This window comes from Chiloscyllium plagiosum, unplaced genomic scaffold, assembly GCF_037043375.1.
Source record: "Chiloscyllium plagiosum isolate Xiang-an unplaced genomic scaffold, Cpla_swu_hap1 HiC_scaffold_4, whole genome shotgun sequence".
In the NCBI taxonomy this organism is placed as follows: Eukaryota; Metazoa; Chordata; class Chondrichthyes; order Orectolobiformes; family Hemiscylliidae; genus Chiloscyllium; species Chiloscyllium plagiosum.
The window spans coordinates 9,947,799-9,974,885 of record NW_028270142.1 but is presented as its reverse complement, the minus strand read 5'-3'; the positions used below and the strand labels follow the sequence as shown (position 1 = coordinate 9,974,885).

The 27,087-nt window shown below is 40.5% G+C and overlaps 1 protein-coding gene across 3 annotated transcripts in view; it reads right to left on the bottom strand.

Moving 5' to 3' along the window:
* Positions 1–27,087, bottom strand: part of sulf1 (sulfatase 1) — a 388,338-nt gene that overhangs the window by 165,695 nt on the left and 195,556 nt on the right. For all 3 annotated transcript variants that reach the window (XM_087985955.1, XM_087985957.1, XM_087985956.1), the window contains exon 3: positions 17,630–17,672. The gene's annotated coding sequence lies outside the window, so the exon portion shown is untranslated. The remainder of the gene's footprint in view (positions 1–17,629; positions 17,673–27,087) is intronic.

Genomic DNA, 27,087 nt, shown 5'->3' with positions numbered 1-27,087 from the left:
GTGGGGGTGGTAGCTGCATCAGCCCCATGGCTAATGGCGTTTCCGAGGCTAGGGGAATCTTCTGGAATGTTTCCGAGGCCAGGGGAATCTTCTGGAATGTTTCCGAGGCCAGGGGAATCTTCTGGAGATTTTTACCTTAGATACAGTAGATACCTCAGTAGATAGAGAGAAAATGGTCCCACTCATAAAAGTAAGAATGAACAAGATGGCATAGGTTTAAAATGGTGTACGAATGAAGTGAGGATGATATGAGAGAAGCCTTTATCGCACAGAGGGTTGTTGGGGTATGGACTTCACAGCCTGGAAATGTGGTGGAGGCACTAAGAGGATATTGGATGATTATTTGTGCAGAAATAGTGTGCAAGGGCATGGGAAAAGGCAGGAGATTGGCACTAGGTATGAGAACTGATGCAGACAGAATGGGCCAAATGGTCTCTCCTGTATTGTGACATTAAAGAATCTGTTTACTTTTTATAACAAGCACTAGACTTAAATGATTATTTTCCAATCGGCAGCCCATAAACGATCAGATTTATTAAACTGAGCATCACAACTTGCCCTAGTGAGATCTCAACTCATGGGACAGGATTCTCCATTTTATAATTAAAGCGAGGGGCCAGATATCTTTTTAAGGCCACCCACACACACCAGCACCAGGCTGGCCAAGGGGAAAGCCTGCTAGGCTTCTCAGCCAATCACTTCCTGGGCCTTCAAAGAGCTGTCCTGCCACCAACCAATCAATGCAGCAGTACCACTTCATTGCAACAGTACTGTCCTAGAGCAGTAGATAAAGAATGTGACTTTGACTGGGGGCTGGTGGGTTGGAGTCACAGAGTGCAGATTGCCAGGGAAGAGGTGGGCCAGAGGCAAGGGGGAGGGAGTGATTTTCATATGCAATCCTTCTACAGACAGATATCCAGGCCCTGCAAAACCAAAGTTGGTGCAGATCAAGGCCACTAGAACCCCCAACCTTGTTGGTAGGTTGCTGCATTTTGCCAAGAATGTCACTTTTCCCATTCAGAGGCTAAATGGCACAATTAGCTCAAGTGCCAATGTATACAATCAACTGGACCATCTTTTATCCCATCTTCATTTCTGAGGGTTGGGGCCATAGACCAATCTAATGGGCAAAATACTGCAGTGATTTGTCATTGCCTTCTGTAAGATTGCTAACCAGAAGACTATCCCCTGCCAGCAGGCTAATAATCAACCTGCCTGATCACCTTCCAAGGCTAACAAGTTCCAGTGTGGGACTCAACCTCATTGCTTTTAACCATACTATCAATGAGCCACAGGATCTCTCTGTCTCTTGAACCAATCTTCCATAACCATGCACTCAGTTACAAACTATAGCAAGAACTAACAATGATATCTACACAGTAAATGTACTGAACACAGAAAGGAAAATTATTGCATAAATGTACTGAGGATAATCACAAAATGTTTAAAAGAAATTTAGATAAGTACATTAATTATAAATGTTTGGAGGGATAAGGGCAAGCGCAGGCAGGTGGGACTAGTTTAGGTTGGGATTATGTTCAGCTTGGAATGGTTGGACTGAAGGGTCTGTTTCCGTGCTGTATGACTCTATAACCACAGAAATGCTCCACTACTTGAGGCTATTAGGCCCATCATGTCAGCAGTGGCAAAGAGTAATAGAGTCAAACATCATAAAAGATTTATGAAATCTTTACTGGTATTGTGAAAATAACGAGCTTTCAATTTCCTGGACGCTGAAACATGCATTGTCAGGCTAGAAATGCTGCACAATTGTATCATTAATGCTCAATCTAAAACTGCATGTCCAAAAGTCATTACAAAACTAAACAATTATTAGGTCTCTACATAGTGGGAATTTTATTACATTTCCCACATTCAGAACATGGTTAGGCATATTTACTAGGTTGTAAGTTTGATAAAAGGTGAGAGAGAACATTGGTCAATTTCCTGTTGAACACATTGGGGCATTGCAATGGAATTGTTTGTCTGCTATTCTAATCAGAATATAGCCCAATGAAATTAGGTGAGCTAATGTCTAAATTATAAATTTTGTTTGGCATGCTAACATCATTGTTCGATTTCATCTTATTTATTGTTGCATTTTAGGCAAGGCCACTGAGTTTATTAACATATCATATTCTCAAGTCCAAAACCATTCACCTCACTGCCCTCCCTATCTCAGTAATTTTTTTTTAGCTGCACAAACCTTCAAGAGCTCTGGTTTCTACCAACTCTAGTCTCTTGCATTCCCCATCTCTTTTCACATCACCATTAACCACTATGCCTTCAGCCATTTAAGCCTCGTAAAACATGTTTGCCTCACATTATCTTTGTTTTCCATTAAAACCCTCTTTACAAGTCATTTTTTGTCAAAGCACTTTGAAAGATTATATTGTACTGTGCTGTGTAATTTGTTCTTGTTCCTTTATTTATTATATTAAATTCTCAGAAAAATAAATGATAAGCAGTCCAATCACACTGTAACTCTGTGGTTTCTTTACTTAACATTTATTTCTGTGAAGTTTATCCATTTTTGTTTTTTTTAATCAAAGAATGAGCCGGTGTGACTGTTTTATAACACACACTGGATCCTTTTAAAGTATTTTCCTCACATGGAGATTTTGCAGGTCCTATGCACAGCACAGAAGTACATTTAAAAGGTGCAGTTTTTGGCATTTTCATCCAGAGATATCATAAATGGAAACTGTCACATTGATAAAGTAAGGCACACACTTCTGAGGTAATCATTAAAGAGTAAGAGATCTTTAATCTGCATTTAATTGTGGTATCTTTATGTTCCAGGAGTGTCTTGTGCTCATATTGAAGACCTGGATTTTCCTCCACTCACCCAATGTTTATATGATCAGGGAGGAGTCTAGTTTCCTATGAGCCCCTGTTGTTTCCACCAATCCCAAGATACAGGAAGGGAAAAGTGGTGCCAGTGCCTTGCATGACCGCAGAAATGATTGTGTTACTTCATTAAGAATTGATTACATGAATGAAGAGAAAGTGAGGATTGCCGATGCTAGAGAGTCAGAGTCGAGAGTTTGGTGCTGGAAAAGCACAGCAGGTCAGGCAGCATCCAAAGAGCAGGAGAATCGACGTTTCTTCTTGATGAAGTCAAGGTTCAGAATGACCACATGGCCAGTAACCATGAGGAGTCTATGCTGTAGCATGCGCAAAGTAAAGATACATACAATCATTGCTCTGTATCAGTTTCACCATTCAGTAAACATGGCTGAGGTTTACAAGTCATATAGTCACAGAGATGTACAGCACGGAAACAGACCCTTCGGTCTAACTCGTACTTTCCCACCAGATATCCTAACCCAATCTAGTCCCACCCAGCCCATATCCCTCCAAACCCTTCCTATTCGTATACCCATCCAGATGCCTTTTAAATAGTGTAATCATACTAGCCTCCACCACTTCCTCTGGCAGCTCATTCCATACACAAACCACCCTGTGCATGAAAAAGTTGCCTTTTAGGTGTCTTTTACATCATAAATTGAACCCAAAACTCTTATCTATCCTGTATGAGCCTAGTAATTCCACATTGAAGAGAGCAATACAAGAATACAACATGGTGATCAGGTAACTTTTCCAAAGAAAATGAAGACAATGTGAGTTTGAGAGCCACAGGACAAGCCTCAGTCAAGATTTAAAGCAGAACAGATGTTCCCAGGGTCCCAGACGGGAGAAAATGGACTCTGGTTAAGCATCAATTGGTTGATTTGTAAGCAGGCTGGGTTGGTTGTCCATTTGGGCGGTTCCAAATTGGGATGTAGAAGGAGCAGGGCACCGAGACTACCTCAGGTATCATTCTCATGTAAAACAAAAGTGCGCACAAGAAAAAAGCTTGAGCTGCAGCTGAAAACAGCAAAGGGAATAATTATGAGTGACCTCATAATTTTAGAATCATAAACAGCAATAACATTTACAAAATACATGGAAGGCAATTATCAAACTCCCCAACATGCACCAGGAGCCACAGATCTCCTATCTGAAACTTGTGTTTTTAAGCAAAGAATGGAGCAATGGTTTTTAAATTTGACCCTGGAAATGGATAATCAAGTAGTGAAAATAAAGATAGCCATTGGAAACAAGGGGTTTCATAAAGTCTGAAGATGATTTGAAAGATCCAGTTAAGCAGTGGGAAATGCTGGAGGGATCAGTTTCACAGAAAAGTGATCTTTAGAATTCAGTGTCAAAAGTTGATATCTTACAGGCAACAGTCACAAGAATCAATTCGTCGGGCCATGAGTGGGTTCTGTGGCAAGAGCAAGATCTGTGATTTCTCAGAGGCTGAGCAGGTAATAGAGCTGGCTATATCTTTAACACCCATTGAAGTTTTCCCGAAAGATCTCTTGGAGAAAACAGATCTCTTGGGGATCATGACATTGCTGTGCTGCTAAAAGATGGCAGGAAGTATAAAAGTGTATTGTAGCTGAACAATGAAATCTGTGATCATCAGATACAGTCTGCAATACTGTATTGGTGCACTGGCGCCAGGATGCTGAAAGCAAGTAAATGTTGCAAGTGTGGTCTATTGCAACCACTCCACAGGTGGCCTGTGTTCTCAGACATTTGCAAGTCATGCATTGCAAAAGGACAGAGTTCATCCTCGAAAGAATCTCATTTCCGAGGCTGCACGATAATATGGTGGAACATAAAAACTTGTGTAGAATGCTGATAGCAACAACAGGGAGGGAGAGTGTCCAGCGTCCTCCATAAGAATAAGTGTGCAGTGAGCTTAAATCCTACTAAATCGGAACATCTAATGGAGCAGCATTGTGGAGAAACAGCAGACCATTTAGGCAACTGCACAGCATTCCACTGTGCAAAGAGATACTTGGGTAATGACGATGTGGAAGACCATCTAAACAATAATCCAATGTTGAAAAGCTGTGGCAGTAGACTCCTAGTTTATATTTAAGGCTGAGATAGATAGATTTTTAAAATAAAACAAAGAACCGCAAATGCTGGAAATCTGAAATAACGACTGAAGGAAGGAAAGAACAGGCTGTACCAACAGGGGATGCAGTTCCCTTGAAATGTAGAATACATTTTAGTATAAATAAAGCAGTTTTGCAAAAATCTAGCAGAGTCAGATCAAAGTCACCTGTAGGTAAAATGAAACCCTTCTAATATAATATAGATTATGCCAAAGAGAGACCTAAGTAATATAAAAGTGGAACCAAACCAAAACCATGCTACTCCTGAAACCTGTATTTTCTCAAAAGCTAGATTATAAAAAAAACTATGATACCCCATAGGATTAGCAAGGTAACAATGTCACATTGTCCTCTAAGGTGTACGCACAAGGGCAGTATTTTAATTGATACATCACTGCATTGAATAATATGGAATGCAATAGCAATCAAAGTTTGAATAAGGTCCTGTAGGACAGTGCTGCTGGCAGTATCTAATTACAGAATGCAGTGACAGCTGAATGAATGAACATATATGCAGGTCTGCTCCTCTTCCTTCTAATGGTTTCCATTCTGTAATAGCTATCAGAGCTATAAACTCATTATTCAAGTATTATCACCTTATCAGCCACGTTTTGTGCCATTTGTCATTATACTAAAAGAAAATTCACACACAATATTGAATTCTAAATTAACACAAGTACAACAATTGTCCTTCAGCGTTCTTTACTTCCAGCATTTACGTTCTTTGAAATGTTCTGCCTTGAAAATGTTTTGCTTTTTTTTATTGTCAATTTGTTAGAAGAGGACATTACACATTACAGAATCTGGCATTTAGGCTACAGTGCCTTGAATTAAACCTGCCATCTAAAAGTTACAACCTATCAGCACATTGCTATTGCCTAGCAGGTACTCAGTATTTCAGTGAATTAAGAGCTAAATCAATAATCCAAAACAGCCAACCAGGCAGACAAATAGATAATCAGTCAATCTTGGCCAGTCAGACAACTGGATGGTCATGTCAGTAGGCAGACAAACAGTTAGCCAGTTTAACCAGCCTATCAGTCAGACAGAAATACAGGCAAACGAGATAATAGGGATTAACGTAAAATGGAAGAATTGAACATATTACCATCATTGAATCCCATATTATCAACATCCATAGAGTAACCACTGAACTTCAGTTGAACCAGTCACATAAATGAATTGACTATAAGAGCAGGTCAGAGGCCAGACATTCTGTGGCAAATAATTCAGCTCCTGACTCTCCAAATCTGTCTGTCATCTGAAAGGCACAGTCAGGAATATGGTGAAATACTCTTCACTTGCCTGGGTGTATGCACCTTCAATACCACTCAAAAAGCTCAATGCCATTCAGGACAAAACAGCTACTGGGTTAGCAGCACACCCACCACTCCAGCGACTGAAGCACAGTGACCATAGTGTGCATCATCTACAAGAGGCACCACACTCATCCAACAGCATCTTCCAAACCCACAATCTATACCACCCAGAAAAAGGACAACAGATGCACTCAAGGTACTCCCAACACATTCAAATCACCGAGCATCCTGACTTGGTACTATATTGCCATTCCTTCATTGTCACTAGGCCAAAATCTTGGAACTCCTCTCTTAACAGTATTGTGGGTACACAAACCTCCCCAATGGGCTACAGAGATTCAAGGTGGCAGCTCACTACCATCTTCTCAAGAATAATTAGGGGTGGGAATCAATGCGAGCTCAGCAAATGACACCCCACACCCTTGAAAGAACAAAAGGAATAAAGTGCTTCAACAGGCTTGGCTAAATTCTAGACATAATGTCTGTCTTTGGTTTAAATGGGTAAATCCTGTGGAAGAATTTGTCTAGCAAATACAGGAAACAATCAAAAGGAATAGCCATTTCCTGCAACTCTAAGGTGATATCCCCAATCAGGTCCATGTAAGAAATAAGTAACTGTGGACAAAGGTGAATTACATGAAGTAAACATCTGTTTTCTATTTGTCCTGCAATCCAGATTAAACCGAAGTTATCCATGGATACCTGATTCGTTGAGGGAAGGAACAAGATTGCCTGTAATCTTAAAAGGCATAACCTTTAAATTAGTGCCATGCTATTCAGGGATGATATCAGCTAGTAAATCTGGAACTCTCTTTCCAAAAAGAAATTGGAAGTTAGGTCAATTGAACATGTCAAAACATGACTTGATAGATTTTTTGTTAGATAAGGGTATTAAAGAATATGGAATCAAGGTGGGTAAATAGAATTAGATATTGATCAGGTATGATCAAATTGAAAATGTAACAGGCTCCAGGGTTGAATGGCTGGCTCCTAATTTCCTATATTACACAGTCATGCCATTTTCCAAGCCCTTGCTAATCTTCAACAAAGTAAATTAGATTAGATTTTCTACAGTATGGAACAGGCCACTAGGCACAACATGTCCACACCAACCCTCTGAAGAGTAACCCACCCAGATCCATTTCCCTCTGACTAATTCACCTCGCACTATGGGCAATTTAGCATGCCCAATTTACCAGACCTGCACATCTTTGGATTGTGGGTGGAAACCGGAGCACCTGGGGGAAAACCACACAGACACAGGAGAACGTGCAAACTCCACCCAAGGTAGGAATCGAACCTGGGTCCCTGGCGCTGTGAGGCATTGGTGCTAACCACTGAGCCACCGTACTGCCCCCTTAATCAGGGTCTGATTGTAACTGTGTAAATGACTGGGTTTGGAATGAGTTAAAGTTGACACACACAATGTTAATTTGAATTATCCTTCGGCCTCTTTTTGCCCACTGACAATGACAATCCACTGACTGACCATGTTTGACTGAACATCTGCTTGTCTGTCTATTGCCTGTGTTTCTGATTAATGATCTTTCTCCTTAACTAACTGAATATCTGACCACCTGCCAGACAATACGATTGTTATAAAGACTCCTCATTGTAATGTATTTTTGTGAAAAATAAACTAAGGTTCATGGCAGACAAATGTTTCAGGAAGAATATTATTGCACTTGTTCAAAACTTACTTGAAGGACCACAGAAGATTGCGCTATAGAAGAATACTCTTCAGCTTACGTATCTGAACAGCTCCTGACTACAAAAAGCAACTATTACTCTGTTTGCTCTCTGCCTACAGTCCCATTACTTCCTCACTGATATTATGGCTATTACTTTATTAAAAGTCTCATTTTAACACAAGAGGTTAAGAGGTTTTTCTCTGTCAGGATTTGTTTAGGCGGGAAGCAACCAAGCAAGTTTCATCATCGTCATCACAATGCAAGATTGGAGAGGATATTTCCTCTGTGTGTACAGTTGAAGAATAATTATTTACCAGTTCCTCATTATAAACCAAAGATAACTTTTTGGGGATTTTTTTTACTGACGCACTGAAGAAAATATATTACAATATGTCTATATGTCGCAATAATATGTTGAAGGAAGGTTTCTGTTAATTCATACACTTGTAAACAGTAAAAGCTGGTTAGATTGTCCATGGAGAGGGTGCCACCTCATGACTTACTGTATCACAATGAAGAATGTTGTTACTACAACTGGCTTTTATTGCATTGGATGTCACATGTTTATCTTTCTCTTCATTCACTCCTGTTTTGATGCTTGTGATAAATATTATTCTGAAAAGTTATTGCTGTGGGATTTTTTAATCTAATCTATAAAGTATTATGCCAAAATTGAAGGAGCACTGCTGGCCGGGATACAAATTGCATGACCTAAGCATACAACAAACGTTTAGACCTATCTCAGAAAATTCATAAATCTGAAGTGCAAAGGGACTTGGGAGTCCTAATCAAAGATTCCCTTAAGGTAAACTTGCAGGTTGAGTCAGTAATCAGGAAGGCAAATACAATGTTGACACTTAGTTCAAAAGGACTAGAATATAAAAGCAGGGATGTACTTCTGAGGCTTCATAAGGCTCTGGTCAGACCACATTTAGAGTATTGTGAGCAATTTTGGGCACCATACCTCAGGAAGGAGGAAATGACCCTGGAGTGGGTCCAGAGGAGGCTCACGAGAATGACCCCAGGAATGAAAAGCTTAACATATAAGGAACTTTTGAGGACTCTGGGTCTATACTCGATGGGGTTTAGAAGGATGAGGAGGGATCTAGTTGAAACTTACAGAATACTGAATGGCCTGGACGGAGGTAGATGTTGGGAAGATGTTTCCATTGGTAGGAGAGACCATGACCTGAGGGCACAGCCTTAGAGGAAAGGGAAGACCTTTTAGAACAGAGATAAGGAGAAACTTCTTCAGCCAGAGAGTCAATGGAATTCATTGCCACAGAAGGCTGTAGAAGCCAGGTTAGTGAATGTATTTAAGGCAGAAATAGATAGGTTCTTGATTGTCAAAGAGATCAAAGGTTATGTGGAGAAAGGGGTTGAGAAACTTATCAGCCATGATTGAATGGCGGAGCACATTCGATGGGCTGAATGGCCTAATTTCTGCTCCTGTGTCTTATGTCTGTCTCACTTTAATAATGACTGAGTTACAGGCAGTCCCCAAATTACAAATGGATTCTGTTCTGGAATCCATTTACAAGTCAATTGGTATATAAGTTGGAACACAATGCAGGGTAATATAAAATAGCTGTTTGTAAGTGCAAGGAAATGTTCATATTTTGGATCTTTTTAAAATTACATCCCTGTATGGCAACACGTTCATAAGTATGAACGTTCATATGCAGGACATTTGTAAATTGGGGACCCCTTGTATTAACAGCAAAGGTTTCAAAAATCTACTTGTTGCACCATTATGCTGTTCCAGCACTTAGACATTACCTGACTTCAATAAACTTCTTTTTCTATTGCCCCTTATTTAATTCACATTCCAGAACATTTATATTATTAAAAAGAACTCCTTCATTTCAGTAGGACTGCAGACCCAGATTATCATTATGGTTAGCAGGGTAAATGCTTGGGGTCAATGTACAGAAACTATTCTCCTGAAATATAAGTTAGACCTAAAGGAACAGAGGCAACAATTGAAAGACTGAGTTCAGTGTGCAGACGAAGGAGCGGCAGAATTAAGAGCAGTTGACATGAGGACCCAAAATAAGGGATATGAATAATTAACAAAAACAGAAATTGCTGGAGAAACTCAGCAGGCCTGGCAGCATCTATGGAGAAAAAACAAAGTCCAGCGACCTTTCTTCAGTTAATTCTGTTTTCTGTCCAGCTGTATTGATGCTGTAGACCTGCTGTGTTTCTCTAGCAAGTTTTGTTTTCATTTCAGATTTTCAGCATCTGCAGTGCTTTGCTTTATATGAGAATAATTAAATTGGGTTTTAAATCTAAAGTCTGGATTCCTGAGTTGTGTTTTTGTTAATTTAGGTAGTGATGCACATCTTGGTCCATAAGCAAACACCAGAATGCTTCCTGTATTTGTTTGGAAAACTGTAATATAATAGTAAGAAGGGATTCTATAGTTGTGAAACCAGCAGGTATTTCTGCAGCTACAGACATGATTTCAGGATGGTACACGTTGTCTACCTGGAGTGAGAATCTGATTAAATGAGCAGGAGCCCTCGGCATCTGGAATTGAAAAGCTTTAAAAGGAGATGCCTGGAGTGGATCTGAATGAAAGCAGAAGCCTGCAGCACCATAAAAGGAGAGGCCAGGAACACAGTGGGACAGAATAAAATGAGAGTTTGGGACTGGAGAGAAACAGCGTTCTGATTTGTGATTGACCTGTGAGTGTGAACTGCACAAAAGGAAAATGAAATCGTAAAGTAGCCGCCACAGGTCGATAAATCAAATCAGTCAAGGAGCTATGTGTACTAGTAACCTTTATATTTAATTTTAATTAATCAACTATAAAGAAAAACTAGATCAGTCAATTCACATAAACTCAAAAGGCAATTGGACACAGATTCAAATCCCACCACAGTAGGTGAATGTAAACTCAATCAATAAAATCTGGAATTGAAAGATAGTTCATGGCCACTACTACCAAGACAATCATTATTTGTTGTAAAAAACACTAATGTCCTTCAGGGAAGGAAATCTGTCATCCTTACCTGGTCTGGCCTACAAGTGACCCCAGACTCACAGCAATATGGTTGACTCTCAACTGCCCTCTCAAATAGCCTAGCAAACCACTCAGTTGTATGAACTGCTAGAAATGAAGAAAGGAATGAAACCAGGTGGCCCACCTGGCAACATCCTAGGCACCAGAAATGGCAATGGCAAACACAGCCCTGTCGCCCCTACACAATCCTCCTCAATAACATCTGGGGGCTAGCACCAAAACTGGAAGAGCTGTCTCATAGACTAGTCAAGCAATAGCCTGACATAGTCATACACACAATGCCCCAGTCACCACCATAACCATCTCTGATATGTCCACTGGCAGGACAGACCCAGCAGAGGTGGCAGCACAGTAGCACACAGTTGGGAGTGGGTTGCCTTGGGACTCCCTAACATGAAGTCTCATGGCTTCAGGTTAAACATGGGCAAGGAAACCTCCTGCTGATTATCAAGTACCATCATCCTTCCACCTATGAACCAGTATACAGGCCAATCACAAATATTGAAAAACAATTGAAGGAAGCAGCAAGGGTGGCAAGGGCATAGAATGTACTCTTGGTGGGGAACTCCAAAGTCCTGCAGCAAGAGAATCTTGGCAGGACCATTGCTGACTGAGCTGGAGTAGTCATAAAGGACACTGCTGTTTGACTGGGTCTGAGGCAGGTGGTGAGGGAATCAACAAGAAGTAAAAACATACTCAATCTCATCTTCGCCAATCTTCCTGTTACAGATGTATCCATCCAAGATGGACGATTGGAGTGAGGCAAGGGAGGCAATGGCAGGGACTTTGGCAATAATTTTCTTCCCTGGCCACAGGACATGTGCCAGAGGACTGGAGAACAATCAATGTGGTACTGTTATTCAAGAAGGGAAGAAGGGATAGAGCAGATAACTACAGGCCAGTCAGTCTAATCTCAGTGCTGGGGAAACTATTGAAAACAATTCTGACAGACAGACTTAATCTGCACTTGGAGGGTCAGGGATTAGTCAGGAAAGTCAGTATAGTTTTGTTAAGGGGGAGTCATGTCTGACCAACTTGATTGAATTTTTCAAACAGTTGCTCAGGTCTGTAGATGAGGTCATACTCTATTTGAACTTCAGCAAGGCTTTTGGCGAGGCCCTGCTTGGGAGGTGGATAGTGAAGATAAAAGTCCATGGGATCCAAGGAAATATGTTAAAGTCGGATAAGGAATTGGCTGAGTGGCAGGAGGCAGAGGGTGACAGCCGAGGGGTGTTTTTGTGACTGGAAGTCTGTACCCAGAGGGATTCTGCAGTGGTCAGTTTTTGAACCCTTGCTGTTCGTGTCACTGTATATATAAGCTATTTAGACTTGAATATAGGAGGATTGATTTGAAAGTTCACTGATTATACAAAGATTAGTGGACTGGTTAATAGTGAGGAGGATTAGATTACAGGAGGATACAGACAGATTGGTCAGATGGCCTGGTCAGTGGTGGATTTTAATGGATTTTAATACAGAGAAGTGTAAATTGATGCACTTGGATAGAACAAACAAGGAAGGAAGTACATGTTGAACAGCAGAACCCATGGGAAGCACCGACGATCAGAGAGACCTTGGTGTCTATGTCCATTAAGGTAACACAGAAATAAAAATAAAAATTGCTGGAAAAACTCAGCTGGTCTGTCAGCATCCTTTGGTTTTCATTAAGGCAACATGACAGCTAGATAAAGTGGTTCAGAAGGCATTTGGGATGCTTGTCTTTATTTGCCAAAATGAAGAGCTTAGGAGCAGGGAGGTTATGCTGGAACAGTACAAAACTTTGGTTAGGCTATAGCTGAGCACAGCTATTGTGTGCCGCACTGGAATGTACATTAAAGCAGGGATGTGGCACCCAGAACAGCTGGAGAGTTTTGGTTATGAAGACAGATTGGACAAACTGAGGTTGCTTTCCTTGATCAGAGGGGAATGAACAGGGACATGGTGGAGCTGTATAAAATTGTGAGAGGCATTGAAAGGATAAGTAGGGAGCAACTTTTCCCCTTGGGGGAGGGAACAATGATCGGTGCACAGGTTTAAGGTAATGGTAGGAGGTTGAGAGGAGAAGTGAGGAAACTCTTTTTCACCCAAAGGGAGAATCTGGAACTCACTGCTTGTAAGGTGTGGTGTAGGCAGAAACACTCATAACATTTGAGAAGTATTTAGATGTACACTTGGAATGCCAAGGCATGCCGGGATATGGGCCAAGTCCTTGCAAAGGGGTTAGAATAGTTAAGTGGCTTTTTTGACTGACACAGAGTCAATGGGCTGAAGGGCATTTTTCTGTGTTGTAGACCTCTGTGACTCTATGAGTGTCATTAGGAGTTATCACTGTACACTCCACTCCACTGTGGAGAAGAGGTCCTGTCTTCACATTGAGAACGCTCTCCATTGTGTTGTGTGGTAAAAGTCAAGGCTGAATCATTTGCACCAAACTTCATTCAGAAGTGCCGAATGAATGATCCATCTAGCCTCCTTCAGAGGTCCTGAGCATCACAGATGCCAGTCTTCCCCCAATTCAATTCACTCCACATGACACCTACTCACTGACGTTCAGTTTGGGATCTACCAGGGCCACTCAGCTCCAGACCTCATTATAGACTTAGTTCAAACATTGACAGAACAGCTGAATTTCAGAGGTGCGATTAAAGTGACTGCACTTAACATCAAGGCGTCAAGATACCAAAACTGAAGTTGAAGGGCATTAGGAGGAAATCCCTCTTGCTGATTAGAGTTATACTGAGCTCAGAGGAAGACAGTTGTGATTGTTGGAGGTTAATTATCCCAGCTCCAAGACATCTTTGCGGGATTTCCGCAAAATAGTATCCTCATCCTAACCAACTTCAACTGGTTCATCATAAGCCTTTCATCCATCATAAGGTGAGGATGTTTGCCAATGATAGCACAGAGTTCAGCACCACTCTCAACGCCTCAGATATTGAAGTAATCCTTGGCCAAACGCACCAAAACCTGAAAAATACCTAGGCGTGGACTGACAAGTGGCAAGAGATATTTGTGCCACACAAGTGCCAAGCAATGAGTATCTGGGAGGACTAGGTAGGAAGTGCACAAGTCCATGGAATGCCTCTCCTCCACCCACTGATGTTCAGCCCTGAATGTAATCTTTTTACATGGTATCTTTGGGGAGTTTCCAGCACAGCAGCTGGCTCTGTTGTTTGGTATGGAGAAGGAAGATTGGGCAGCAATACTGATTGGCAATTCTATAGTTTGTACACAGCCTGGAATTGCTGCATTCTCAGTCGTGAACTCAGGATGGTACACTGAGTCGGTGAAGCCTGGTAGATAGAGGAATGTGACCTGCAGGAAAACTCTATGGAGCTAAGAAAGACACTAATGCAGGACCTCAAAGGAAGTAAGTGAGTATAGAAGCAAAGAGGTTCTTCTGCAGCTGTACAGGGCCCTGGTGAGACCACACCTGGAGTATTGTGTGCTGTTCTGGTCTCCAAATTTGAGGAAAGACTTTCTGGCTATTGAGGGAGTGCAGCGTAGGTTCACGAAGTCAATTCCTGGAATGGCGGGATTACCTTACACTGAAAGACTGAAGTGACTGGGCTTGTATACCCTTGCTTTTAAAAGACTGAGAGGGGATCTGATTGAGATGTAAAAGATTATGAAAGGATTGGACACTCTGGCAGCAGGAAACATGTTTCCGCTGATGGGTGAGTGCCGAACCAGAGGACACAGCTTAAAAATACAGGGTAGATCATTTAGGACAGAGATGAGGAGAAACGTCTTCACCCAGAGAGTGGTGGCTGTGTGGAATGCTCTACCCCAGCGGGCAGTGGAGGCCCAGTCTCTGGATTCATATAAGAAAGAGTTGGATAGAGCTCTCAAGGATAGTGGAATCAAGGTTATGGAGATAAGGCAGGAACAGGATACTGATTAAGGATGATCAGCCATGATCATATTGAATGGTGGTGCAGGCTCAAAGGGCAGAATGGCCTACTCCTGCACCTATTGTCTATTGTCTATTGTAATATCCTGGTGTCACTCACTAGCAAGAACAGAAATAAGAAGATATAGCAGATAAATGCATGGCTGGCAAGATACTGCAGAAAAGAGGTCTTTGGATTTCTGAAACGTTGGGATTGGTTCTGAATTAACTTCACATGACATGACATAGGAGTTGGCCATTCAGCCCTTCAATCTGTTCCACTGTTTAACAAGATCATGGCTGCCTCATGCATGGAGTGTGGTAAATAAGGTTGGTGAGCTGTAGATGCAGATTGCACAGTGGGAATGTGGCAGCAACAGAGGTCTTGCTCAAAAATAGGACAGGAGTGGATTCTAAATATATCTGGATACAAGCTGTTCAGGAAAGATAGGGAAAGAAAGAAATTAAGAGGGTTGACAGCATGGACTAACAATAATATCATGGAGAGAGACCCTAGAAGGGCCATGGACAGAATTTATTTGGTTAGATTTAAGAAACAATAGAGTGAATAAAAAACTATTAAGTGTATCCCAAAGGCCATCAACTGGGGGGGAAAGATATTGAGGAGCAAATTTATATGGAAATTGGAGACAGCTCATAAAATACAGAGCAGTAAAATAGGATTTAGTTGCCTTAATATAACTGGGGATAGAACTGTAATTGTGTAAACAATAAGAAAAGGAAGTGTTTTTGAAATGTTTCTGGTTCAACAAAAAAGGCATCATTGTTGGATCTGATTCTGGCAAACCAGTTGGATCAAGTATTCAGTCAGGAAATATTTAAAGAACAATGATCACGGTGCTATAAGGTTTAGATTAACTGTGGAAATACACAAGAATCAATCCAGGGTGAAAATAATTAAATGGGAAAAAGCTATTTTTCAATGGCAAGAACAAATCTGGTTCGGATAAATTAAAATGAAAAATTGGCAAACAAAACCGTAATGGAGCAACGGATTGTTTTTTAAAGAGGGGAAACTTTTGCCACAGCTGTGAGACAAACGAATCTAGAGGTCCCTGGATGACAAAAGAGGTAGAGGATAACAAACAGAGAAAGAGAGCATGTGGTAGATCGCAGACTGGTAAAATGAGCAAAAATCAGGCTGAATAAATTTCAGAGCGGCAAATGAAAGTGGAATTGAGAGATGCGAAGTGAAATTGTGTGAAATAATATTAAAGAGAATCCAAGAATCTTCCGTCAGAACATAAATAGTAGAAGGGCAGTAACTTGAGGGATGGGCAGATTAGGGACCAAAGGGGATTTGTACATCAAGGCAGGGGGCATGGTTGGGGTACTGAATGAGTACTTCTATTTGTCTTTATCAGAGAATAAGATTCTGCTAAAGCCTCATTAAAAGAAGAGGCAATGAGGATATTGGATGAGCTGAAAATGGATAGAATGCAAGTATTAGAAAGGCTGACTGTACCTAAAGTTATGAAATAACCAGGACTAGATGCATGGATGCACTCAAAAATCCAAAAATGGACTCGTGGTATTATAGTTAGACTATAAATCCAGAGACCCAGGTAACATTCTGGGGGCCTGGGTTCAAATCCTACCATGGCAGAAGGTGGAATTTGAATTAAAAAATGAAAACCTAACATTAAGAGTCTAATGATGTCCAGGAAACCATTGTTGGGGAAAATCCATCTGGTTCTTTCAAATGTTCTTTAGGGAAGGAAATCTGCCATCCTTACCTGGTCTGGCTTACATATGACTCCAGACTCAAAGCAATGTGGTTGACTCCCTCTAGGCAAATAGGAATGGGCAATAAATACCACTTAGCCTGTGATGCCACATCCTGTGAAATTAATACTAAGAGAAGTAAGGGTGAAGAGTCCACCTCGCCTACACATCCCAAGACACTATGGGCAATTTAGCACAGCCAACCCACCTAACCTGGACATGTTTGGACTGTCAGAGGAAAGCCACGCAGACACAAAGAGAACATGCAAACACCACACAATCACCGAAGGCTAGAATTGAACCCAGGTCCTTGGTGCTGTGAGTTAGCAGTACTAACCACTGAGCCATCCACATATCCCACTCTCTAAGGAGAGAACACTTGCACGGCTGCAGGAAAAGAGCAGGGGACTAGGACCAGCCAAGTTGTTCTTGAAGAGAATAGACAGGATGCACCAAATGGCTTCCTGCGCTATTACCATTCTATAATGCTATGATTTTAGCAAGTGCCAATATTAAGCAGTTGTATATGTGCACTTTTCAGCTGGGTTGATGGGACTTGAATCTGAGCTGAGCAGACTAACGACTCTCCTAAACATGATCAAAAAATTCAAGGAAATCAAGCTCAGCTTAAGATCAATAAGTTCAGAAGAAACCAAGTATAATACCCAGGAATTTACAAGCTTAGATAAAAACTAAAGCAACTTCTACTATACTGTTAATAACTGGTTGAAATAAACATCCTTAGAAAAATATAATAGCATTCACATTTTAACACAGTAGACTCCATAAAAGAAACACTTTCTTAATCATCTTAAGAATGAAACCAAGACCTGAATAAACAATGCAAATTTCATTAGCTAAGGGTTTTTTTTTCACCCAGTCTCTGCCAACCCATTTATAACGATCAAAGTTAAAATATATTGTTTAAAGTCTCATTCCAAATCTGAATCTGTACATCAACTAACGTAGTGAGTATTGCAAATAGAAGGGCTACTTACTGTGTTGAGTAGTTCATGCATCAAGGTTGGTTGTTAAAAGTCACTGCAAAACACAAAGCCATCACAACAGTTTCAATTTCTGTGCTTAGTATTGGTTGCTGGAATCATGCCACAACATGAACTGAAAGCAGCAGTTAACATTGGGTAGGGTACAGCAAATAATAGGATAGATACAGGAAGGAGACATTTAATACAACTCTTTCTTCTCAGGCTTCAATAATATAAATACCTCTCATATTCCATAAACCACAAGTGGTCTGCAAGGTCATTAATAATGCTATACTTGACTATCTAGCTGTCATCACAGTGCTCTGTACTTTCATTTAGTTTTCACTGTTTTATCAAAGCAGCAGCTTCTTGCACATGCATGCCTGCCCCTTTGAACAATTTCCAACTGGAGCCAGTTAACATCATGTAAAATGCAGCTATACAGCTATTACACTGCTTCCTATTACCTGCTCTTTTCAAGTGCAATCCTATTCCACAGTATCTGCACCCAATTAAGTGAAAGTTTGCTTTCTCGGACATCTGCAAGTGCTTCCTGAATTCAGTGCTGTTTATCTGATACGCTACAGTGGCATATTTCTTAAGTATCCATTTCCTTCCTGTGTACAGAGATTTCCATGGCACAGCGTAGTGAGATTAGCAAATGAGAAAGTAAATCACACTGAACTGAGGCAGGACTTTTACAAAATTTGTATCAATATTTTTCTTAAATAACAAATTTGGGCACTTGGTGTAGAGATGAGGAGGATCATTGACGTTTGCACAAACTAAACAATATTAAAGAGATAATTTGCATTGATTCAACACTGAAGATTCTCATTTAAAATATTTCAAGTTTAGAGGTCACTCTCCCTTTTCTTCTTTACTTTCACCTACAGCTCATAGCTCCACACAGCTGACATTGTTTCTTTGTGTTGGAATTAGAAGGCTTACTACTTCGTAATGAAAATCGCCATGGGTGGCTTGGCACACAAAAACAAACAATTTTGTTGAGAATATCATTTTATTTTTCATATTTTATTTCTAATGATCTAATTACTTCAAGAAGAAATCAACTTCTGTGCCTGATCTCCTGCAGTCTTGTGGCAAGTACCTGGTACATGTCCTAAAATCAATTTAGTCCAGTAGAAAGGTGGTACTGGTATCATCAGCAGGGTTCAAGGAAATGTCAACAATCCAGATGTCAAGATGCATACTGATCAATTAATCAATGTATTACTGGTATGCATCGTTGATATTGTTGCTGGTGGCAGAGTGCAAGCAGCTATTTCTGTTTTTAGTTGTATCACATTGAAAGATACGAAGCTCGCAACAGGCAACAGACAATTGTAAGTTCAGGCAATCCCAGGGTTGCAAACAGGGTCCGTTCTGGAGTCCATTCGCAAATCGATTTGTACACAAGTCAGAACACACTGCTGGACAATGGAAAGCAGCTGTTCTTACGTACAGGAAATGTTCATATGTCAGGTCTTTAAAAATACATCCCTGTATGGGATTGCATTCATAAGCACGTAAGTTGGACATTCGTAAATCAGGGACCCCCCTGTAAGTATAAACAGACTACCACGGGAAGAGAAGAGGAAAACGCTGAAATGGAAAATGATTCAAATGAAAAGCAGAATAAAGCAGTAAATCAAAGATCAAAGAACTTACACAGAAAACATCACTTCAATTAAATTTATTATCCAAAGCTTTCAAAACTAAAAATAAAATCTTACCTTTTTGGTCAATCTGACATGTATGGAAACTCATTAACAGCTTCCAAGTCAACTTACTGAAAGACTCAAGAATGATCGTCAGAGTCTCATTTTGTTTGCTACATATGGAATACACACTCTCTCTGACCTTCCCCATCCAAGTTGGCTAGGGCCATGGTTTTCAATTTCCCCATACGTAATGCTGGAATGTAACCAAATCAAACTGAATGATTTACCATCATAAAGAACTGGAAAGTTTCTTGTACTTGCCAACCCAGTAACCAAAAAGGCACTGACTTGCAGGATTATTTTGAGTGAATGAGAAAGCATCAGCATCTCCAGAGACAGGTCCCACTAATCACTTTAGACCTCATTAATAACCAAATATGACTGGCCAAACATTGACAATATTCTCAGGTAACCAGGTCCTGTAAAGTCACACATCATTTTCTCTATCTGCCCTAAAATGTTGATACGATTTTAATCTTCTATCAGCAGACCTACTAACTTTGGGTTTTTTTTTTGTCGTCTCACATACCCACTTTGTAAATAACTATTACATATTTCAGACATCCAACAAGCAAAGCTATTAGCTCTCACTTGGAGAAAGTAGTCACTGAGAAGGATAGTAGCAAATTTTACTGTTAAAATTTGCAAGTTGTTAATAATCAGAAACGCAGATGCTCATACAAACATATAGGTAACATTGTCATACTACCATAGATCATACGGCTGCTCTCTCGTTACAGACAGATGGCTGGTGGTGGTCACCACACCTCAGGTGAAGGACACGGTTGAGAAGGTCGGACCTTCATGGTCACATTGCCTGCTATGGGAATTGAACCCACACAGGCTTCACTCTCCAGCCAGCCAAATGAGCTAACCAACCCCCAAATGAACACATAGGTTAGAAGCAGAAGTAGACCATTTAGCCCCTCAAGCCAGCGTTGCAATTCAATAAGATCTTGGCCGATCTGTATTGTTTGTGCTTTGAATTTCACGTTCCCATCCACCCAGATAACCTTTGATTCTCTTGCCTAACAACAACCTGTCTTTGTCAGTCTTAAAAATATTCAATGATCCCACCTCCACCATCTTCTAAGGCAGTGAGATCTTAAATCGCACAACACTCACATGACAAAAAACAAAAATTGAATTCCTTCTCATCCTTGTCCTGTAAGGGCAGCCCCTAATTTTGAAGCAGTGCCCCTTAGCTTTGGAGTGACCCAGAAGAGGAAATATCCCTTCCACGTCCATGTTCTTAAAACCATTCAGGGTCTTATCGACTTCAATTAACTCACTCCTCACTCTTCTAAATCCCATTAGAAACAAACAAACCCCATCCAATCTACCTTTATAAAACAACCTGCTCATTCCTGGTACCAACCTAGTAAACCTCTACTGAACTGCCTCCAATGTTTTTACATCCTTCCTTAAATAATCAGACCAAAACTGTACACAGTTTTCAAGATATGGTCTCACAAATCCTTGTTTAACTGAATCACTGATGACTGCTGCTGGAAACAATACATAAAGAATCATACAAAACAGACCCTTTGGACCAGTGCGTCCCAATCTGACCTAACCCCATTTGCCAGCATTTCGTACTTATCCCTCTAAACTCTTCCTATTCATGTACACCTCCAGATGCCTTTTGAATGCAGTAATTCTACGCACCTCCACCATTTCCCTTGTTCCATACATGTACCCGCCTCTGTGTGAAAAAGTTACCCCTTTGGTCAATTTTAAATCCTTCCCTTCTCACCTTAAACAAATGCCTTCTAGTTTTGGACTCCCCCATCCTATGGGAAAGACGTTGTCAATTCACCCTATCCATGCCCCTCATGATTTTATAAACTTCTATAAGGTTACCCCTCATCCTCTGAAGTTCCATGGAAAAATAGCCTCAGCTTATTTAGCCTCTCCCTCTCGCTTGAACCCTCCAGTGCTGCCAACATCCTTGTACCCTCTCAAGTTTAACAACATCTTTCCTACTGAAGGGTGACCAGGATTGTATGCAGTGTTCTGCAAGTGGCCTCACGAATGTCCTGTACAGCTGCAAAATGACATACCAATTCCTGTACTCAATGTTCTGACCAATGAAGGCAAGTGTGCCAAATGCCTTCATCATCATCTTTTCTACCAGCAGCACCACTTTCAAGGAACTATACCGCCACACCCCTAGGTCTCTTTGTTCAACAACATTCCCCACAGCCTTACCATGGGGACTCTACTCATTGCAACGGAAGAATGAGAGGTGATCTTATTGAACCAAATAGGATTCTTACAGGGCTTAATACAGTAAATGCTGAGAGTATATTCCCCCTCATGGGAGAGTTTAGGACCAGAGGGCATAGTCACAAGAACAAAGGGGTGCCAATTTAGACTAAGGTGAGGAGGAATTTCGTCTCTCAGAGGGTGGTGAGTCCTTGCTACCAAGAACCACGGGGAGCAGTCCTTGTGAGATAGGACTGAAGTAGATATATTCTTGATTATTGGGGGAATCAATGGTTTGGTGTAAAAGGACAGGAACGTGGACAAGGAGTGTCACATCAGCCATGATCCTAATGAATGGTGGAGCCAATATCAAAGGGCTGAATAGCCTATTCCTGTTCCTATTTCCTATGGCCTTGTGGTCTAATGGAAATTAACTTGTCATTAAGCATTCTGGTACAAGAATTAAAGAACTATGGTAACTTCCTTTTACCATTTCCCATTTTTGCGAGAAACTCACTTATAATTGAGACTTGAATTTTGCACAAAGGCCTTTTGTTGTTAGGAGCTCTGAAGCATGAAGAGGAGTCATTTGGACATGGCTTGTATGTAACAAATGTCAGTACTAGCTCAAAGATGACATTTTGTTCCAAGTCAAAATAGTGTGGGGATAAGCTGCACTCCAGAACTAGCCTTGCACTTCAGTGCAACAATGAGGGAGTACTTTGATATCTAAGGTAAAGCTTTTGAATGGGATATTTAAAAAGAGCCCTGTGTGATCTTTGACGTTCCACAATACTATTTAATAAATAAAGAGCAGTTCCAAATGAAGCTCAAAAACCGATTCTCATGAGAATCACTGCTAACAGCCTGCCAACCTGAAAATGACCTGTTTATTTTTGCATCCTGCTTTTTCTGTCTTTTAACCAATTTATACAAATATATTAAATTCATTCCCAACAATCTCATGGCCCCATACCGTTTGAAAGTTTTTTGAAAATCCATAAATACGACATCCGCCATCTCCCTTTATCCATCCTACAGATCTATTCTCCAAAAACCTAACAGATTGATCACACATAGTTCCTCTTTCATGAAGCCATGATAAATGTACTAATCATAATTATGATTTTCTATCTGCCCTGTTACCACATCTTTAATAATATATTCCAGCATTTTCACAATGACTTAGGTCAAACAATTGTCCTGTCTGCTCTTTTTCTTGAAAAGCAATACTATATTGGTTACCCACAAATACACTGGGACACCTCCAAATTATTACAAAGAATATTACAAGGAGTATTAAAATAAATGCTTCAACAATTTTGACAGCTACCTCTTTTAGAACTGTAGAATATAGGCCAGGTACATGAGATTTGTTGGCTTTTTGTCCCATTAATTTTTCAAGTACATTTTCTGTACTAATACTAATTAATTTTCTGTGTCTTCTATGAGCCTTGAATCTGCTCTGTTTCTGATAAGATCTTTTTCATGATCTCCTGTGAAGAATGACACAAAATATTTGTTTATCTTCTTTGTCATTTCTTTCTCATTATAATTTCTCCTGTCTCAGCTCCAAAGGACCCATATTTAGTTACAAATCTCTTCAATTTTGCACCTGGCAAGCTCTTGACATTTATTTTTATGTTGTATTTTATTCTTCCTTATCATTTTCTGGCCATCCTTTGTTGGTTTACAAAATACACTCAAGTCCCAAACGTATAATTGATCTGGGCAACATAATAATCCTCTTCTTTTAATCAGAGTCATGGAGTCACGGAGTCACGGAGTCACACGGTATGGGAACAGACCCATCAGCCCAAATCGTCCATGCCAACCAAGTTTACTAAAGTGAACTAGTCCAATTTGTTTGTAGTTGGTCCATATCCCTCTAAATCCTTCCTATCTAGTACCCTGTTCAAATGTCTTTTAAATGTTGTAATTGCATTCACCTCTACCCCTCTGGCAGCTCATTCCATACACCACCTTCTGTGCAAAAATGTTGCCCCTCAGGTCCCTTCTAAATCTTTCATCTCTCACTTCAAACCAATGCCCTCTAGTTTTGGACTTTCTTACCCTGAGGAAAAGACCTTGGCCATTCACCTTATCTATACCTCTTATAATTTTATACACCTCTCTAATTTAAATTACAACTTCCAGGATGCGGACAAGAAAGATTTCTTAGCAGCAGTAGAAACAACACTGAAAGACAACCAACTCACAGAAGAAACCCACCAAACCATCAGACAGGCAGCCGCACCAAAATTAAGCAGGAAAAAGGAAGGAAATACACTCAATACACAAGAAAGGAAAACACTAGAAAGACTAAAAAAAGATAAAAACATTATTATCCTACCTATAGACAAAGGACACTTGACAGTCATTTTAAATCAAAGAGGCTACATTGAGAAAGCAAACGCACTACTTGCAAATACGAATACTTACCAACAAGTGGCGATAGACCCCGGCCCCACAACTAGAAAACCAAATCACAGCCCTACTCAAAAAATTTCAGAAATTTGGAGAAATAAGTAAATAAATAAATAAGATTGACTTCCAAAAAATGAAACCAGATGGATCCATTACACCACACTTCTACAGATTACACAAAATTCAAATCAGAAGCCTCCCTCAGACCCACAGTCTCGCTACCTGGAACACCAACTCATAGATTGGCCAAGAAGCGACATCAAAGACTAAAACACTTAGTAGGAGACTCACGCCACTCCATCCACTCCACCCAAGAATTCCTAAAGACCACAAAGACACCAAGAAAGAAGAGGATGAAATAATGGTCTCCTTTGGCGTAACAGCCCTGCTCATATCCATCAACATCAACCTGGCCAAGGAAACCCTGACTACACTATTAGAAGAACCAAAGACACATACACCAAACACTACCAACTTCATCAGCAAGGATAGTATCTTCAAGCTAGTGGAGCTATGCCTTACCACCCACGTCACCTCAACAATAAAACCTACAGACAAACCCATGGGATCCCCAATATCAGGATATTGATATATTGCTTAGCAGATGCAGTAATGCAGAGACTTGAACAAACAGCTAAATATCCAACCCAAACTTTGGGTCCACTACGTGGATGACTAAGCAAAACAAACTAAAGGATACCTTCAAGACATCAATAATATCCTTACTGGCATAAAATTCTCCAAAGAGGAGGAAAGCAACAACAAACTGCCATTCCTAGATGTATCAGTAGAGCAAACAGCCAATGGGAACTTCAAACCAGCGTCTACAGGAAAACAACAACACGGACCAAATATTGAACTACAGAAGCTGTCGTCCCAACATCCACAAACGAAGCTGCATTAGAACATTATTTTGACGAGCCACCACACACTGCAGCAACTACGCAGAGCAGAAGAAAATCACCTATACAGTGTATTCAAGAAGAATGGGTACCCAATGAACATAGTCCACCAATTTCTCAGCAACAAACCCAAACAAGCAAACAAAACATGTCCAGAAATCCTAGCAACTCTCCCCTACATCAAAGACATCACGGAAATAACTGCCAGACTATTCAGACCCCTTGGCATCGTGATAGCCCACAAACCCAACACACACTAAAACAGCAGCTAATGAACTTGAAAGACTCTACACAGACAACAAGCAAAATTAATGTCATTTACAAAATACCTTGCAAGAACTATAACAAACACTACATTGGACAAACAGGCAGAAAACTAGCCACCAGAATATATGAACATCACCTAGCCACAAAAAGGCATGGCCCACTCTCACTAGTATCCTTACATACAGATGAGATAGGACACCACTTCGACTGGGACAACACATCCATCCTCGGACAAGTGAAACAGAGACACGCACAAGAATTCCTTGAAGCACGTCATTCCAACCAGAACACTATCAACAAACACATTGACTTGGATCCCGTTTACCACACCCTGAGAAAAAGAACAGGAAATGGCATCACCATAGGAAATGACAGCACCATAGGAAATGACATCACCAACTTAAGGAAACCCAAGCCTATAAATAGAAAGAGGGCTACACCACCAGTGCTTCATCTAGAGGCTCACTGAAGATGTTACCTAGTATGGTGATGAAACATTTGAAAACGAACCTTCCAGCTCAGCAAGCAAACCTACATGCAGATCCTCAACCAGAGCTACAAATCTTCCCAAAATTTTCTAAAACCTCTCTAAGGTCAACACTCAGCCTCCCACGTTCCAGTGAAAAAATTCCCAGTCTATCCAGCCTCTCCTTAAAATTCAGACCCTCCAGTCTCGGGTAACATCCTTCTAAAGCTTTTTTGCACTCTTTCCAGTTGAATAACTTGCTTCCTATAGCAGGGCAGCTAAAATTGTATGCAATACTCCAAATGTGGCCTAACCAATGTATTGTATAGCCATGACATGACATCCCAAATTCGGTACTCAAATGCTCTGACTGATGAAAGCAGGAATGCCAAATGTCTTCTTCATCATCCTATCTATGACACCACTTTCAAGGGACTATGTTCTTGCACCCCTAGATATCTCTGTTTGACAACACTCCCCAGGTCTCGACCATTAATTGCATAAGTTTTGCCCCTGTTTGTCTTACCAAAATGCCAACCCATGCACTTATTTAAATCAAACTCCATCTGCCATTCATCAGTCCACTGGCCCAGGTGATCAAGATCCCATTGTACGCTTAGATAACCTTTTTCACTGTCCACTATACCACAAATTCTGGTGTCATCTGCAAACTCACTAGTCATGTCTCCTATACCCTCATCTAAATCATTTATATAAATAACAGACAACTGTGCACCCAGCACCGATCCTTGCGCCAATCCACTGGCAACAGGCCTCCAGTCCAAATAACAACCTTCTACTACCACCCTCTGTCTCCTATCTCCAAAGCAATTTTGTACCCCATTTGGCGAGCTCCCCCGGATCCTATGTGATCTAACCTTATAACCAGTCTACCATGCGGAACCTTGTCTAGTCTAATGCTATCCTTTCCTCTTTTTAGTTATCCACAAATATCCACTTCTCAACCATGGACTTTTTACTTCTCACTATTCTCTTGAGAATAATGAAATACTTACATAATTGATTGTCATGCCTTTTATTTTTCAACTGCTGACTGATTCATTTCTCATAACTTGAAGTAAATTTGATCCTCTCGTTTTGGAAGCAAGAACATTATTGCTGACATTAACATGAAATTCTGTCATATTACACTCAATCTTCCATGCATGATCCCTTACTACATGAACTCAAATTAATCATATCTCTTTGCTCAAGATCTAAAAATGTATCTTTCCTGTTTTGTTCCATGGTGTATTGTTCTATGAATGTTTCTCAATGTATTCTATGAATTTATCACCCAAACCAATTTGATTTGCCAATATGAAGATAAAGTCCTCACATTTATTGCATTATACCTTTGTTATGAACGCCTTTTACTTGATTAACACACTCTGCTAACAATATCACTACTTTTATGGGAACCCGTAAACTACTCTAGTTACTCTTTTCTGTCTCTTCTTTATCTCCTGCATGATT